Raw genomic sequence first — 18,918 nt, 5'->3', positions numbered from 1 at the left:
TGGTGATCTATTTCCAAAAATTCAATGAAAATCCCATAGGTCACAGTAAGAAATGCTGAATCACCAATGATTGTGAAAATGGCCCAGGACCTGGCAAGGTTTTGTTCTGTTAAAAGTAGAATTGCCAAGAGTTAGATCAGTAACAACAAGTCCACAGCCCAGGGTACAGGGTGGCCTACTAGAGGTGGGGCCAGGAGTCCAGGGAGGCTGGGAACACTGCGGGATGGTGATGAAGAAATTGGAGCTGAGTCATGGAGACATACACCGGGGACATTAGGGGGTTCTGGGAATGCTGTAAGGAGACTTGGTGGCACTGTGAGCTAGGCACTGCGCTATTCACCACAAAGTCTGCTATTCAAACCCACCAACCTTCTCCTCGGTGGGAGAAGGATGAGGGCGGCTGCTTCCATCAAGGATTGCAGTCTTGGAAACACACGGCGTCGTAATGCACTCAATGTCAGGGGTTAGGATGTGGAGGAGGAAGGGTAAGAGGCACGGGGAAGGAGAATTTTGTCTGGAATCATCTGAAAAACAATGTTTTCTTCTTCAGCACAGGACACATAAGTGATGTCCCATTCCTGCCATTCCTGTGTGCAGGTTAGCAAGGAATTCCTACCAAGGTGCTAATTGTTAACTTAGGAAAGCGCTAGGTGCTCACTGCTTTAAGGTGTGGCCCCCTGCCTCCTAGACTGTCTGTTTTCTTTACTCACCCGCTGGTGTGAGGACAGGGTGGCTTTGGAAGGAAACAGACGAGTTCAAACTATGATTGCCATTCACTAACAGTGACCTTGAGCAAGTCATGTTCCGGGTACCTCCAGATCCTGTCAAATGGAGACAATCATGCCATAGGGTGTTGGGTGGGTTCAGTGGGATGCCCTAGAGCCTAGCCAATCTGCAAAGGCAGTCTACTGTGTCACATGAGGACACCCACCCTGCGAGCCAAAATCGACTCCACAGCACCCAACTCAACAGCAACATGCGAGGGCCCTTGCTCAGAGCCAGCACCAAACCCGGTGTTCATGCGTGCTGATCTCATGACGCTGCTCCAAGACCACAGCCTTGATCATCATAGACCAGCAGTTCTCAGCCTGTGGGTCATGACCCCTTTGGGGGTCGAACAACCCTTTCACAGGGGTCACCTGATTCATAACAGTAGCAAAATGACAGTGATGAAGTAGGAAGGAAAATAATTTTTTGGTTGGGGGGAGGGGTCACCACAACATGAGGAACTGTATGAAAGGGCCACGGCATTAGGAAGGTTGAAAGCCACTGCCGTAGAGGAAGGGGGTGCGGGGCGGTGCTGGAGGAGGAGTGGAACAAGAGCAAATTTGCTGTCATTTCTACAGGATCATCAACTCTGAGCTCGGCACCTAATTATCACCTGGGCCTGCCTGGAATCCCAGAGCAGGGATTGATTAATCAATGTTCTGTCCGACTCTCAGGCTCATTGGGAGGAAGCTGACTGTGGTGCCAGAGCTGGGGGCAGGGAAGAGGCCCGGATTAGTATTCACCATGAGCAGGCAAAGCCAGGTCCCAGGCATGCAAGCGAAAAGCTTTTGCCTCAAGGAATTTGCAATCCATTTACACCCCCCCCCCCCAGTTGCCAGTCAGCCATCTCAAACTCTGCCTGCGTGGCGGCGACAAAAAAGATAATGTGTAAGTGACCTCTTTGTGCAATTGTCGGGCACTTGGGACTCAGAGATGTTGTCTGAAGATCAGGATGATAATCACAAGGTCTGTGGTTCAAATCCACCAGCTTCTCCTCCAGAGAAAGAAGAGGCTGTCTGCTTCAGTCCAGAAACCCACAGGGACAGGTCTGCTCTGTCCCATAGAGACATTATGAATCAGAATTGACTAGCATCACTGGCTCTCATTGGAGGCACTGTGCCTGACTTCCAACCACCACAGCTTCTCTGTACCCAGACCGTGGAGATCCTGGGTGGTGTGAAAGTGGTACCTGCTCAACTGTTCCCTGAAAGGGGGGAGGTCCCAGTGTACCTGGGGAACTGCTTCCCCAAATACCAGCCACTGAAAAACCCTAGCAAGTACAGTTCTGCTCTGAAACGCATCGGTGCCACCTCGAAAGCAACTGGGTTTTAATCCAGACTTTGAGGTGCAGTTGGGGGGATCTCTATGGTGCTGCAGTTTGCAACAGCCTGGGACACTGGGTAGGTAAGGAAGGAGAACCACACAGGGCCCCCTGATTCCTGCAGGTGAAAGGCCTTCATTCTTGAGCTGATTGTAAAGACTTGCTGTGACAGGTGTCAGGCCCCCAAGAATCTGGGTACCTTCATGGGACCCTCAAAATTGTTTGGTGCCCTAAAAGAAAGTCTCATCTTGGTGTCTACCAAGTCCACATGGAAGACGCGTACCAGCCTGTGTGATCCAAGGATTGCAAATACTGAAACCCAAATCTGCAGGAGGGAATGGTACAGAGTTTAAGTTGTGAACACCTGGTTTGCAGAAGGCTATAGATGACAGTGGAGCCCCAAATCTATTTGCACGGACCCCACATGGATTAAGTCTGTGAATAGCCTTGTAACTAGACAAAGAGCATTGTAAAGTAGATTATTGCAGATATAATTGGGTTAAAATGTAATCTCTTATCACTTGATCTCTCCTTTGACCCATTTTAAATGTGTGCCAGTTTAAAAAAAGGGGGGGAAACATGGATTAAGTCTCCAGTGAAGTCTCTCTGGCCACAGACCAAGGATGTGATGTCCTTGCTACCACGCACAGTGAGCTGGAAAGTGATTACTACAGATGCAACGAGATCAAAGTTTAACACCTTATCGTTTGAGCTCCCTTCTGATCTCTTTTAAATTTGCTCTACTATTTAATAGCGTCTGCTTTCATTTTGATTGAGGCTTTTCTATGTTTTATTTTGTGTTGTGAGTTGTTGTTGTTTGGGGCTTTTCTTTTATGAAATCCTGGAGTGGTAAATCCATAGCGACAGTAACTGGATTAATAGGTGTGGCGGGGGAGGTTGGGGGAAATGGGGAGCTAATAACTGGGTACCAGAAAGCAGGAAGTGTTCTCAAATGGATGGTGGTGATGCTTGCACAACTCCTCTTAATATGATTGAGCTGCTGGATTGATATGTGAATGATATGCCAATTAAAAAAACAGAGGATCTCATCTCTATCAGACACCACTTCAAGGAGGTGCCATTCAACACGTATTGAGCCCCCGCTCAACACCAGGCAAGGCAGTGATCCAGGGTTTGCTCTCAAGCTCTGTCCAGAGAGAGGGCTCTGCTGCCAAAGTATAATTTCCAAAACATCAAAAACGCAAGCCTCACACAACTATAGAACGGACACATGTCACAGAATTGACGGGAGGAAACCATATGATGATAAAACTGGGCCAAGAGCAGTTGAGGAACTAGTGTTTAAAGCGAGGGATCTATCTATATGAACGCTCTATTCTTTACATGCAAGAATATTCAATATCGGCGGAGGTTCGTGCAGCGGTTGCTGGTAGTACGTTGAAAAAAAAGAATATTCAATATCTATTTAACGTTAAAGACAAACTTGGCCTTTTAAAAAGACCTATAGAGCAATGAAATCAGGGCTGTCTTTCCTATTTGGATAAAAATTATTTGAATCTCTACCAGATTAAAAAGTTACCGTGTTACACCACAGTGTGAGCCCTTAATCAATGATAGCAAATAACAAAGTCCAACAAGGATGCAATCTTTCAAAGCAGTGCTTTCCAATGAAAAAATAAAGAACTTTCATATACTTTTAACTTTTCTAGAAGTCACACAGGAGCATTGGTGGCACACGGTTAGGTTAATTGCTCAATGGTGAACCTAAAGGTTGTCAGTTCAAATCCATCCGCAGCAGCAAGGGAGAAGCACCTGGCATTCTGCTCTGGTAAGGAGGTCAGTCTTGGAAGCCCTCTGGGGCAGTGTGACACAGAGACAGAGGGTTGAATCAGAACCAGAGTCAGCTGATGTCCGCGCACCACAACTGCAGCCCCATTTACAGGGCGGGAGATATTAGAAATCACATTATATCCATTTTAACGATCTATTTTATTTCACACAATATATCCCAAAGTATTGCCACTTTTGGCATGAACATTAGCTACATCTTTGGTGCACAGTTCCGGAGAGTTCATCTCTGTGTGGTCTGTTAAACGCAGCTTCAGCATCATGTTGAAGCGATTCAATCATCCTCTTGGCCGTATCTAAATGTTGGATACTTTTCTTGACGTATTTTGACATATCCGTCTCTATGACCCACTTGGTCAGTCCACCATCTGACCCATAAACGACTTTGTGCGCAACCACACGGTGACCGTCTAGTGCAGGGGTGGGGGGGGTCGATACCAGCCAACATCAAAGATAAGCCGCTTCCAGCCATCACATTAGGGTGAGTTAATGAAATACGTGACCCAAATGGCCTGTGAATGGTGTTATAAATATCCAGGCAGCCTTTGGTCAGATAACAGATCCCCCACCTGATAGGGTAGAAGATACGGGCTTGTCAAGGTGTTTAACGCACTGTGGGACATACACTTCAGCTGGTGACAGGGAGCTTGGGGAAAACCTCGCAAGTGGTGAGAGGGTTTCCAGGGGCGGAGACGTGGTTACGGATACACCAAGCAAAGAGAATCAAAGAAACAACCAGATCCACTGCCACTGAGCCGGAAAGTGCACAGATTCAAGAACCCTCATTGGGTGCGGCTGGAGCCGAGGGCACGTGTGGGGAAGGACGGACTAAGTAAGGCCCGGTAGATAGGTTGGGATTTGAGAGTAAAGGGTTGGGGGAAGCCATGCTAGAACATCTAACCTTAAGTCTACAGGTTAGTGGGCACCAGGGCGGAGTGTTTAGTAAGGAGAGATATAGCCCGATCTGTCTCTCAGGAAGCGTCTTCCAGCCACCGTCAGCCCCGTGGTGGGTGCCATCAGCCCTGCTCTCCACCCTCTATCCACCCCAGCCGCGAGTGGGCAGGGCGTGTGGCTCTTGGGTGGGAGCTAAAAATACTTTCTGGGCATCAAGTTACATATGTGATGTCCAAACTCGGAGTGAAGAAAGCCTGCAGAATGGATAGGGTCCAGGTGGCTTCTGAGGACAAGATGGTACGACTCTTTCCTGACCTAAGAAGGCAGGAGGGTCACAGGCTTCGAGATTACCTTGTGGACAGGGGATTCCATTAAGACCACCGCCCTGGGTCAGGCTTGTTTGGGGCCAGGTTAGTTCGAGGCAAGGGAAATCCCAGCCTGGTACCGGTTCAGCTCTAGCCACGTGAGACACAAAAGGAGACTGGGCTGAGCTGCGTTGCCCCCATCATCTAGCTGGAGATAACAGTGACTTTGGTTTCTCTTGCCTTTTACACCTGAGTGAGCATGGGAATGCTTCACGGGCTTAAACTCCTGGAAGAAGCAGGCTAGACCAGTGCCAATGAACAAGAAGGACTCCTTCATTCTCCAAAACATGCCCCCTTGAGCTCCACTTGCTTTCCTCCTAGCTCTACCTGAAGACAAACTAAGTGCACCGAGCAGGTTTCTTAAGCCCGGGAGCCTGGGACCAGCAGGAGGGGGAGAGGCAGTGCAGGGCCGCAGAGAGATTGCAGGATGGCTGTCCTCGCATCTCTCTTGATGGTGTGTGTGGCGGGAACGTAGCAGGGAGGAGGCTCTCACATCAGCTCCGTCCTGGCTGGCTGGTTTCTAAGTGCCTCGTCTGGGAGGACTGTAGGCTCGAGGATCATATTTCCACGTGGCGTTATATAATCGCCATCCTGTCGAAACAGGAAAAAATCGGATCTAATCTCCTTGGAGATAAGACTTCCTCTTGCTTCCGACACTTTTCCCCATGAGCTGATCACCAGCTGGGGCTTCCTGTGAATGTCTTCTGATGGCAGGGAGCAGAGAAACGGGAACACTGCAGCTGAGAGTCACAGCTGAGTTGGAACTTGCGGAATGAACCCGGGTGTGCCAGCCCCACGCTTAGAAATGGGCTCTAGAGAATGCCAGGTATGTGGTCAGAACAGAAATTCCACAGGACACCCGCTGGGCTCCAAGTACCACATAGGGTTAGTTGCCCCACCATACATAAGCAGCTCGCACTTCAACTGAGCCCTACTTACTGCTTCCATCCCTGCTTCCATCCCTTCTTCCATCCTCCATCAACCCTGGTTCCCTCTCCTCCAGGTGAGGCTGCCTGGAGGTATAAGTGGGTAACACAGTTGGTAGGAAAAAGGTCTGCGATCACCCTTGGGTGCCTCAGAAGAGAGGCCTGGCATTTGCTTCTGTGGAATCATTCCCTGAAAACCCTCTGGGGCACCATTCTGCCTTGACCCACATGGAGTCGCCATGGATCGGCATCACCCGGACAGCAACAGGCTGGCTGGCTGCTTCCTGAGAACATTGGAAGGGGTCTTAGAGTTCATCCAGAAAAAAGGGAGGAGAGCACAGAAGGAAATTAGGTTTTACGAAATGTCAGTGACGGAGCTACACATGATGTCAGTCGTTGAAGCCATGCAAGGACTAACGGACATGGGGACAGGGCCTCTGCTTTTAGAAACGGGGGAGTGAAGCTACAACACGGGGCATGGCTGTGAGCTCATGTCTCTCCCTCCCCACCCACCCACCCCCACCCCCCCGCTTCTGTCAACAATTGGTCCGAGTTGGAGTTGAGCTGCTCTGGTCTCTGGAGAAATCGGCGATGGAGCCATGGAGCAGTAGCTCCTGGATTCCTGCTGAGTCCTTGGGCTACCCTGAAACCCAGCGACCGGGTCCCAGGCTCCAGCCCCTGGTCGGCATGTGCTTGCCCAGTGTGGCCCTGAGAGCCGAAGTTCTCCACATTTGGGAGGCTGGATAAACCCCTCTAGAACCTGATGAACATTCTAGATGCTTCCTCCAGAACACTCTCCCACACATATACTGAATTGTGCCTGAGGTGTCACTGGGCCCTCGCGATGGCTCTGTGTCTTTCATGCAGGAGACCCAGGTTGGAGGTCTGGCCATTGTACCTTGGGCAGGGCCACCCCTGAGTTGATCATCAGGGAGGGCTTGTCTGTTGGTATGGTGCTGCCCACAGGATTCCAGACTTCGATGAACCGTGGAGAAGAGCCTGGTGGTCGCCTTCCTAACCACAGTGCACTTTGTAAGTGACTGTGGGGATGGCATAGGACGGGGTGTGTGGGTCTGAGTCTGAGGGTCGGCTACGTAGTGTGGAAGCCCACGGCCTCCAGGGGCATATCAGTAGGGAAGGAGAGGAAGGGCTTGGGAGACTACAGGGAGAGACACCAGGCGCCCAGAGAGCAGGGGAAGAGCAGAAAAGGGGGTGTCATGGAGGTCAGGGCAGGAGTCAGCATGGGGCAGCCTCTGCCTTGGGGGCTGGGAAACTCCCAAAGTGAAGTTTGCTCACCTCATGTGAGGTTGTCTAACGGAGAAGGAAGTTCCCAGCCAGGCTCCCCGAGGTCAGTCTTGACGCACCCTGGGGCTGGGCTCAGTTCTAATAAGGGAAGACAGATTCTGTTACATAGCTCCTGGACTCTTGCTGACTCTACATTCGGACAGTGGATTAAGATCCCTTCCCTGAAACCCAGCAGCATCCACAGCTAGAATAAACCCCCAGAATGATCTTGGTCTCAAAGTAGCCTAAACCCTCTGACTGCCAAGGGTGGGGTGGCGCCAGGCTAACCCGGTCGACCTGTTAAAAATGATGATGACGGAAGACTGGCTTCCCCAGAAAGGGAAGCCTGGCTCCTGCCCCGACTCACCTTCATGGGAAGCGCTGTCTCTCCCTGCCCGCGCCACTCAGCAGACGCCAGCCAGGACACTTTGGGTCTGCCCAGCTGTTCTGTTGCCTGTGCTGCTCATATGAGGCCTGGTCCCTCCTCTCTGCCTTCCTCTCCTGCTCCTCCCCGCTTCCCCTCTCCCTCATCTGCCTTCCAAGCTTCCTCCTCCCATGCTGTCTTCTCCCTGTCTTCTCTGGCTCCCATTTCTGACCCTCTTTCCGCACCCCACTCCTCCTCCTCCTCCTCCTCCTCCTCCTTCTCCTTCTTCTTCTTCTTCAGAGATCTTCTCCATTCTCTCTCCCTTCCTGGGCAACCAGTCCCCTGACTCACAGTAGACAAGACCTGAGGGCAGCTCCCAGGCCTGGACCTTAGGGGAGGCCAGAGGAAGGTGGTGGTCTGGGGTATGGCTTCTCTCTGACGCTGGGGAGCCAGCAGACAGGTCACTCTAGCGCCAAGGCCACACCAGCCAGTCATCTCAAGAGCTTGACTGCCTGAGACTCTGCTGCAAGTTGACTGTGGCCTCTTCCCGCCAGCCCAGCCGGCAGTGAGGGGCTCCAGCCGGGATCCTCTAGGGCTTTCTGCTGTGGAGGTCAGCCCCCTTGCTACCGCCCCACATGGAAACGGGGAAGGACAGGTATGCAACTGCAGGATCCATATGCTTCACCTCTCAGTAAAACCTGACAGAGGTGTGTCCTGATTCTCAATTTTATGACGAGGACTTGGGAACCTGGGAGGCGAAGTCATTTGCCTGTGGTCACACAGCCTAAAACAGAGGTGCCAGTGGCAGCCGGGATGGCAGCCAGACGTGGGCTGGGAGTGGTGACCTTAGTGGCGCTGGTGCCCGGGAGCCACCTCCTGCCCGAGGCTCCACCTGGCCTGACAGCTGGTGACCAGGAGAACAAAGGCCAAAGCAGGCCGGGAGATTTGCTGTCTGCGAGCTCTCTGCCTCACTGCTCCCTCTCTGGGCCCCACATCTGTAAAATGGACATGGCAGAAGCAGCCTTTGCCTCCCAGTGCACGCTGCACAGAAAGGAGGGCTCATCTATAGCGAGTGGGCTTGGAATCGTGTCTGATCCCTAGTTAGCGCTCCATCCACATCGACGTTGATGTTTCCAGAGTCACTGCTGTCTGCCGGCCACACACTTTCTCATCCCCCCTAAAGGTGCCACCCACTGCTTCACAGAGGAACCGGAGCCCAGTGAGATGTAGGGGCTGGCTCCAGCCCCGAGAAGCTGGCCACCCAAGGCCCGCCTGTACAGCATCTCAGAGCTCACGCTCGCTCACTCCAGGGACCAGACTAGCCCTTCCTTGGTGCGCGGAGAAGGGCCAGGGACTCGGGGAAGACCATTCTTCATAAAGACTGAGAAGGAGAAAGAAAGAGCCCAGCACGCGGGCCCCTGGCTGGCTGGGGCCTGGGAAGCTTCGGGGGTTGTGGGTTGTGGGCGGGAGTGCCGGTGGTACAGGGATGGGGCAGGTGGAAGTGGGGTGGAGTGGGGCATGGCTGGCACACAGTGATTGGGATGGTACAGTGAGAGACCCAGACAATTGAGCAATCTTCTGAACAAACTCTGAGGGCCAGATGCATGGCTGGAATGACAGTGAGCCACAGGGGTCATCCAAGGGAAGTCACCGGATCACTAGCTCTTCCTTCCTTCCTTCCTTCCTTCCTTCCTTCCTTCCTTCCTTCCTTCCTTCCTTCCTCCCTCCCTCCCTCCCTCCCTTCCTCCCTCCCTCCCTCCCTCCCTCCCTCCCTCCCTTCCTTCCTCCCTCTGTTCTCTCTTGAGATCCTGGGCACTAAACAGAGGCTGGCGATGAAGGCAGTAACAGGTGGAAAACTCAAACCAAACGTCCTGCGATTGAGTCCATTCTTCCTCACTATGATCCTTTACACAGAGAACTGCCCCCTTTGGGTTTCTGAAGTTGTAAATATTTCTGGGAGCAAGAAATCTTTCTCCCACCGAGGGGCTGGTGGATTCGAACTGCCGACCTTGCGGTTAGCAGTCCAGTGCAAAACCACTACTACACTGTCGGGGCTCCTGCATAACAAGTGACACATCCATAAACCAGTAAACTGTAACAGTACCGTAATGGAGGAGGGCACCCGCTGCTGTGAACGTATAAAGGGAAGGTGGACGTCCATCTGAGCGAGCCCAGCAAAGCTTCAGGTCAGGACAGAATTCCTTGTATGACCCTGGCCATTGGTTTGAGCCCCAAAAAGAAGCTGCTGCTTTCTCAGAGAGAGAGAGAGAGAGAAACAAAAAATATTTCATACACCAAGAGGAAAAGAAATCTAGTCTACTCAGAGCTCTCTAGTGCTAGGATTTCTTGTGACAGAGAACAAGGCTCTCATTATGTATGTTGAGAGAAGGTCTAATGCAAGATACACCAACCCAAATTCTTACAAGAGTGTGAATGACTGCTATGAAGTACTTTCTTATGCATAAAAGATGCCATCTCTTCTGAGAAGCTATCCTTCGGGACGAGGGCAGAAGGACACTGAAAACAGGCATGTAGTCTAGCTGGTAGTAAAGTATTGGTTGTTAGGGAGAGTTCCCTGGCATGGCTAGGGTAAAGCCCAGGGAGAGAGATGGAGAGAGATAAGAGGCCAAACTTCTGGTTCCTCATTGAGACCCGGAGCCAGAGTGCTAACAGTGGGGTCTTCTTATTGCTCTCCCTCCTTGAGAACCACCTGCCACCTCTAGTGGGGTCCGGGAAGAACTGGTCCCTACTATACTTGCCAGCAGTACACACAGAGCTGGGTCCTCAGGGGAAGAGGAAGCCCTGAGGCTCGGGCTGGATGGAGCTGGGGAACTGGGGAGGGGCTCGCACACGGGCTGCCTGGTGCACAGGCTGGGCAGCACACATCAGCCACCCAGGCCGACTGGCTAGCAGTCTGGGAGGATTTAGGTCCCAACAGCAACTTCTTTGTGGTGACAGAGGTGATGGCGGCGGTGGTGGTGGCCCACGTGGAACTCCATAGCAACTCCAGAGCCACCACCCGAGGGAAGGGGCCACCATGGCAACAGCTGCTCTGGGAGCAGCCCCTCTGGGGTTCCTAGCCTCCTGGGTGGCCCTCCGGTCTTCCCAAGGGGCAGCTGGCCCAGGCTGGGCTGGGGGAGGAGCGGACGTCTCTTCCCCAAGCCTCCCCTCTGGGGCAACGGCTGTGGGCACGGAGAAAGCCTTGCCTGTTGCTTGTTGGCTGTGACTATTCGGTCACTGATAAAGAATATGAAGTGAACTGTCTTTGCACTTGGGGCCTAGATATGAGGAATGGCAGGGAGGTCTGTTTAGGGGGTGGTCTCTGGGGATGTCAGGATGGAATTGTGTCACAGGCAAGGAGTCCCCCAGCTCTGGTCCCTGCAGAGGGCTCCTTGGGGCTGTCTGGCCCAGGGGTGAGGGGAAGAGGGGGGCAAGGTGTCTGGGAGTCAGCAGTTCAGGATGTCATTGGTGTTGGTGACTGGCTCGCCCCACTGTCCCACCCTGACCTGCACTGGATCAGAAGGCCCAGGAGTCAGGAAAGAATGGGGGGTGGGGAGGGGGGCTGGGGCTGGCTTGGTGACGAAGCCTGAAACCCATGGTGAGTCAGCACCTCCTGCCTCAAGCTTCTGCCCCTTTCCTCACCCCACAGCCCCACTTCCCTCCCTCCTCCTTCCTCTCTTCTTCTCTCCCTGGCGATTCTTCTTTATTTCTTCATCTCCGTCACCTCTTCATTCATTCACCAAACATTTCTCCGTAGCCCTCGCGCGTGCGCGTGTGTGCTCGTGTGAGGGCTGGGTGCCTGAGTTGACCAGCACCCCCTTGTAGCTCTGAGTGAGGGATGGGGGCTGCTCTTGCCAGTATCCACTAATACCAAGTGGAAAGAGCCAAGTCCTTCCCCTCCCTCCCACCCCCCGGAAGCCTCCTTCAGGTCGCGCTCGGGCTCTGGTATCGGCCAGTATCCACCAATACCCGGTGGAAAGAGCCAAGTCCCCCCGGAAGCCTCCTTCAGCTCTCTTGCAGGCTCTCATTATTCTGGCAGTCTCTCCTCCTCCGGTAGGAAGAGCATATTGTAAAGAGAAAGCTTTCTGTTCCCCAGGGGCTCCCAGGAATGCCCCAGAAGCAAGGTGCAGAAGCCAACTGGAGACAGCACGTGGGAGGAACAGGAGAGGAAAGCACTGGCGGCGGGGACGCTGGCCTGGCCCCGCTCCTGGCCATTCATTCATGGCATATTTACTGAGCCCTCTGCACGGTGCTAGACCCTAGGAAGGCACCCTCCAGCCGGGGGACTGGCCACAGCAAGTACACAAATATAGATACTGACCAAGAGTCTGAGAGGCCAGGAGAAAGGGGACGGGCTGTGGTGCTCCGGGGCTAGGCCTAGGGATGAGGGTGCAGTCACACTGGGGGAGCTGCGAGTGGGACCCGAGGGGAGGGAGGGGTCCCATGAGAGGCCCACCCGTGACCCAGGCGTGGCTTGTGTGAGGGTCACAGGGGAGCTGCTGCTTCCCAGGGCTGAGTGGAGGGAGGCCTGGGCCAGCTAAGTGGCACGAGGGTCCCTTGAGGGCCCCCCTAAGGCGTTTGGATTTCATCCAGCCATGGAGGGCTGTAAGCAGGGGTAACCTGATCTGGTCTTGGGTTTAAGTGTCCCTCTCCGGCTGCTGGCAGGGGACTGTGGGTGGAGGGGCAGATGGGGCATAGGAGACCAGGCTGATTGGCAACAGAGACTGGCTGGGAGTGAAGAGGGGAGGGGAGATGGAGACTATTTGCGATGATTCTTAAGTGGTGGAATTCCCACCTCCCAGGCGGGAGATTGGGCCCATGCACCTCTTGTTGGCCTTCCCTCATCTGCCTGCAGAGGGCTGTGGGCTGCACTGCTGTGGAGCGGTTTGGGCGGAGCTTCCAGACAAAGCGGGACGAGGAAGAAATGACTGGCAACTTATGCCCTGAAATCGGCCAGTGCAAGAAAAAAGCCTATATATCCCGCCAGTCCAGTCTGCCCTCGATCATGGGGATGTGCGGATGGTGGGCTGGAACTAGGGGTTGGGGGGAGCTTTCCTTCATGTTAAGAGTGTCAACTCCGCGCGGGCAGGGATCTTTGGCTGTGGTTTCCCCCAGTGGGGAGAGGACCTGGCCTTGGTGAACATTTTCATAAAGATGGATTGAATGCTAACCAAGAGAGAGACTATGAATGAGACAGTGGGCATAGGGTGACATCCAAGCTTCTGGTTCAGGCCCAGGGAAGGTGGATGGTGGTCGCCCATGCAGAGGGGAGAGCGGGAAGCAGAGGCCAAACAGAGCCGGTGTCTGGAAGCGTGGAGACCCCTTCAGGAAGCCCTGGAGGCGGCACTGGGGCAGGGAGGGAGAGGAGCTCGTTTGGCCCACTGTCGTATCGGCAGCCTCTGTGATTTGGCACTGTCGAGTCCTCTCCAAATCAGAGACCCGGTCTACAACAGATGAACCAAACCCAAGACAAATTCACCACCAGCGAGTCGAGGCCGACTCCTCGGGCCCCTGTAAGATGGTGTTGACCTGCCCCCTGTGCTTCTGAGACTGCTCACTTCCCACGAAGCTGGGATGCCTGTGTCAGGAGAGACCAGTCCCTGGGGCGGGACCTTCCATTTGGTAGGGGGCAGTGAGAGTCAGGAGAGGTCCTCACGGCAATGGGCTGGCACAATGGGCTCAGGTGTGGTGACCATGGGGAGGACAGCGCAGGACCGGGCAGGGTTTGTTCGGTGGTGCACAGGGTCACTATGGGCCAGAACCACAAACAACAGCATCCACAACAGAAGGAACCACCGCCCGGTCCTGCACCCTCCTCTCCATTGTGACATTTGAGCCCCGTGCAGCAGCCACGGTGTCAATCCATCTTGCCGAAAGTCTTCCTCGGATGTGCTAACCTTGTATTTGACCAAGCCTGACGTCCTTCTCCAGGGGCTGCTCTCTCCAGCCAACACGTCTGAAGTACATGAGGTGAAACCTTGCCATCCTGGCTTCGAAAGACCATTCTGGCTGCACTGCTTCCAAAACAGATTTGTTGGTTTATCTGGCAGTCCATGGCACTTACATAGCCTTCACCAACACCCTACTTCAAGAGCATCGACTCTCCTTGGTCCTGTGAGTCCCTGTCCAACTTACACCAGCATCCGAAGCCATTGCAAACCCCCTGGCTTGGGCCAGGCACACCTTCGTCTCCAAAGCAGTGCCTGGAATGTTTGATGTCATAGTCAATCATGGCTCCTAGCGAGCCATGTGACAGACGGCCTGTAGGGTGTTCTTGGTTGCAGGACTGATGGAAGCAGAGTCAAGGGGTGAGAGTGGCTGGGTGGGTTCCAACCTTTAGCCTTTTGGAGAGCAGCCAAGCACTCAGCTGTTGCGCCAGCAGGGTGCCCCTCCTGGATCAGAGAGGCTGCGTGCGTGTGTGTGTGTGTGTATGTGTGTGTGTGTGTGTGTGTGTGTAACGGATGGGTGTTGAAAGGATGGAGCTGAGAGGGAGTTCTGGGCAGCAACAACAAATGGCTGGGAGAGTGGTCACCTAGAGGAAAGTGTGTGGGGAGAGAAGGAAGGGGGCCCTTTCTTGCCCCCCCACCACCCTCCTTAAGATGCAGGGGCCCTACCTTGGCTAGAAGCAGAACCCTGCTATTGTGGGAGGCTGGTATTCAGTCGCTGCTGTGGTTGTTGGTGGCTGTTAAGTGGGCAGCACCTCATGGGAACCCCATGTGTGCAGGGTACAGCTGTTACACTGGGCTGCCAGACCAACCACTGGGCCTATCTGCTGGGACGATTGGCGTGTGGTTTGGCACTTAACAATTTGTACCACCCGGAACTCCCCTGGTATGAAGTAGCCCTGTGTGCATTTGCTGACACCTGGAGAGGCTGGCAGACACCGGGGCCTGGGAGCCACAGCCAGGAGAGGCGCAGGGAGAGGCTTCCAGAGCAAGCCTGCAGCTGGATCCTCCTGCTTCTTGTCTGTGAAGCTTTGGCTGGGGCCAATGGAGGTTCCCCGGTGGAGACAAGGCCCCTGGCAGTCTTACCTGGCTTCTAGGTAAAGTGTGTGGTTGCTGCAGCCCCAGGTGACGGAGCCAGCTCAAATGCCACCTGCTGCATGGGTGCCAGAGAGTGCACATGCCAGGACTCGGAGCTGGCAAGAGAAGCATCTTGCCCCTGGCAACCATGCCTGAGGGTCTCCAGGAGGGCAAGGCTACAGATGGCCGGTACCGCTGACATCGCTGTACTACTGCTGATGAGATACCACACACACTGCTCCCTGGGAAGAGCAGAGTATTGGTGCTGAGTGGATCCCATTCCAATGTATCAAGGCCCCGGGTGACACCGGGGAGCGGTTGCATACAAGCTTCTGGGCTGTAAGCATTATGGGGGCAGGGCTGCTAGGTCTTCTCTCCTGCGGGGCTGCTGCGGGTGGGGTGGGGGTGCGGAGTGGCGTCACCCAACCTTGTTAGCAGGCGTGTTCTTCATCGGTGCACCACCGGGCTTAGGGGAGTTTTTGGTGCTGGCAAAGAAGTTCATCGCAGGTCCCTGTTCAGAAGGCCTGGCTCCCCCTGATCCCATCTCCACCCTGAACCAGCATGCAGCCCCACGTCTGAGCTGGGAAGCCACAGGAAGGGAGGAGGCTTCAAGTTCCACTTGCTACGCTGAGCAGGAATCCCAGCCCATGAGCATCCGGGTCTCTCCAAACACTACCCGCAGAGTCCCACCCACGGCCACCAGTCGGTTCCCACTCAGCCACTCTGTCCCGGGCTCCTGAGGCCGCGCCTCTTGCGGGCAGCAGGGGGAAGGGGCTGGTGGGGTTGGACCACCACCTTGCCGAGAGCTATCTAATGCTTAACCGACAGCACCACCAGGCAGCTTGCACCGATGTCATCTTACTTTTTCCACAGGCCGGGAAAGACCCACATGTGTCAGCATCCCCTCTGGCTGGAGGGGTGGGGTGGGGAGACAGTAGAGAAGAGAGGGTGGCAGCTTACCTTGTGGGTTGCTCAGAGGTGCTTCCTAAGACCAGGTGTTCAGTTTGTCACTGCAAGGCAAGCAGCACCAGTAAGGTGGCCTTTATTCAAACATAACTTGCCTTCACAATGAGTCTGACATCTGCCTTCCGTGATCAGATGTCTTGGAAGTACAGGAAGGGGGGACAGTGTGTCTGGTTTGAGGCTAAGCAGCTCCTCCCGGGACTTGGTTATGATCCCCTGCGGTGCCCCAGGGCATGGCATTCCGTGGGGTCACAGAACCAGGAGCTGCGGTCTGGTCCATTGCGGAGAGCTGTCTGGGAGTCCGCTGGGTATGCAGGGTAGAACTGTGCTTTGCAGGGTTCAGGCTGGAACCTTTCACAAGCAAATCTCCAAGCCTATCTCCCAGAGGTGCCTCTGGGGCAGGGGGGTGTAGGGGTTCAGTCCATCAACCTTCTGGTTAGTTGTCAAGCACTGTTTTTGCTACTTACCTCCTGTTAATGAGTGAATGAATGTGAGGAGATAGCCCCCCTTATATATATATATATGTGTGTGTGTGTGTGTGTGTGTGTGTGTGTGTTCAATAGCATTAAATAAAGTCCTCCCTGGTTTTCTTTTCTGTAAAAGAGGAACCGAACATAATGCCCTTGCTTTTGGAATCAAATGACCTTCAGGAAACTCAGACACGGGGGAAAGCACACCTCCCTCCAGCAACAGGGCCCATGGGTGGCGTGGGGACTGCACGTCGGGCTGCAGGTCACGAGGTCAGCACTTCGAGGTCACCAGCTGTCTCAAGTGTGTAAAGAGAAGGCTGTCTGTGTAAAGAATTGACAGTCCTGGCAACCCCAAAGCCCCACAGAGTGAGACTGAGTGGGGGCGTATTGCTTTTACAATCCCTACTCCGTTCAGGAAGCAGCTCAGCACTGGGCAAGCTTGGCTGTGAAAAGAACCCTCAGGCAGCCCTCCTCTGGCACAGGGCTCTCTCGGAGGGAGACCAACTTGACAGTATTCGGCACGCACTCGGCTTGTTCCACCAGCTGCCGCTTTGCTCCTGATCAGCCGGCCGCAGTGCGCTCGCAAAGCAAGCTCGCTGCCACCCGTCGAGTCACGCTCTCAGTGACCGCCGTCCGTCCGGGGCAGGGTAGAACTGCTCCCAGGGGCTTCCAGGATGGTGAGTCTTCACGGGAGCAGGCAGCCTCCACTTGCTCCCGCAGACCAGCTAGTGGGTTTGCACGGCTGACTTTGCGGTTAGCAGCCCAACGCCTCGCCAACTACGGCACCGGGGCTCCTGTCATGAGCGTTACTGCTCTGAAAACCAAACTCGCCGAGGCTGCATTGATTCTGATGCATGACTACCTCACGGGCAGATTGAAAGTGGCCCCTGGGTTCCCACGACTGCAAGTCGCTATGGAAGCAGACTGCCACCAATTTCTTCCGAGGAGCGGCTAGTGGGCGCCAACTGCCAACCTTGGAATGAGCTGCCAAGCCACCAGCCCCTTGACTAACTCTTTGCTGTTTGGCATCGTTAGCTCGTCTTCCCAGCTTGCACGGAAAGGTGCCACTGGAAGAGGGTTGGTTCACAGCTCCTGTCTTGAAAAGCGGGGCGTCAGACCAAACTTCAGGGCCCCTGTGGTCAGGAGTTCTCCCCAAGCAGTTCTAACCACCAGCCCTGTGCAGAGGGCTTCAGAGGAATGGCCTGGTCCTCCCTCCCCACGGCTCAGGGAGGTAGGTACCATGTGACTCCTATTTCACAGAATCGGTAACGGGAGCTCAGAGAAGCTAAACAGCTCGCCCAAGGTCAACCAACTCAGAAATGACAGAGCCTGGACTCAGATCAGTTCTGACTCCAGAAGTCACCACTCAAAACCAAGAGCCAACCTGACTGCCATCAGGCCCATTCCCACTCACGGGGACACTTGAAGGCAGGGTGAAACTAACTGCCCCTGTGGGTTTCTGAGGTTGTGACTCTATGGGAGTAGAAAGCCTGGTCCTTCTCCCACGTTGTGGCTGCTGGTTTCAAGCTGCCTACTTTGTAGTTAGCAGCCCAACTTGTAATCCCACAAGGGCCTGGTGTTCTAACCAGCTCCCTCCTGTGGGCTCAGGGACCAGAGTTGGCTCCGTACAGCTCTGCTGGCTGCTGCCCTGGGTGGAGGAGGTACGGCAGGCTCTGACTTCTCCCCCAAAACTCTGCCCTCCTCCTGCAGGGGTCTGCAGGTGTCACTGGGGACCCCAGCCATTCAGGTCTCCTCAGGACCACCCTGCCCGAGACCCATGCCGTGGGTCCTCAGACAGACTGTGAAATGGTTCAACATTGATCAAACAGCATCACACACACACACACAGACCCAGCCATTTGGCCGTGGGCCCTGGTGCGTAATATCAGTGTGGAGCCAGCAGTGCACTGCAACCCATTATCGCCCAGCCAAGCCTCTCGGGGCGAGCCTGCTTGCAAATGGCTGTCTTCTGTCTGGGGGGCGGGGGTAGGGTGCAGCCCCTCCTTGCCCTCCAGTTGCTGGAGGAGAGATTTTATCTTTAATGGACAACTGGCTGCCTGCCACCGCTTTGCCTCACCTCGCTGGGCCAGGCACAATGCCCAGGTTTCGTCTTCACTTCAGGAATAGGCTTCCCTTGGCTTCTTCCCTTCCCTCAGCCCCTCCCTCCTCACCTGACAGCTTCGAGCTCTCCTTCGAGCTCTACGGTGCTTTCCTGGTGTGGCTGGGCAAGGAGACCCCCTAAACGGTCTCAGCCAATTCTTGTGCACCTACTGTGTGTCCCAAGTGCTGGCTCTTAACACATCTCTGAAGTAGGTACTCTTAGGAGCCTCATTGTACAGACAGGGTTGGGTGAGTGGCAGCAGGTTATTCAGCTAATGAAGAAAGAAACAAAAGGTCCAGGTGACTCTGAATCTATGCCTGGGGACAGGCCAGAGTAAGAGGACAAACATGCACCTAGAACAGGGTCCCTAATTCTCAGAGCTTACTGCAAAATGACGGTGTCCTGGTGGCGTACTGGGATACATAATGACCTGCTACCCATAAGGTCAGCGGTTCAAATCCACTAGCCGTTCCACAGGAGAAAAACGAGGCTGCCTGCTCCCATAAAGGTTTATCGCCTCAGAAACTCCCAGGCAGCGCTTTACTCTGCCCGATCAGATCAGAATGGTCCAGATGGCAGCCGAGTGTGGCGTGCACAATGAAAATGCAGGTGCTTTCAGGTCTGTCTACGT

Source organism: Tenrec ecaudatus, chromosome 1 (assembly GCF_050624435.1).
Source record: "Tenrec ecaudatus isolate mTenEca1 chromosome 1, mTenEca1.hap1, whole genome shotgun sequence".
Lineage (NCBI taxonomy): Eukaryota > Metazoa > Chordata > Mammalia > Afrosoricida > Tenrecidae > Tenrec > Tenrec ecaudatus.
Note: the sequence above shows the minus strand (reverse complement) of the source record.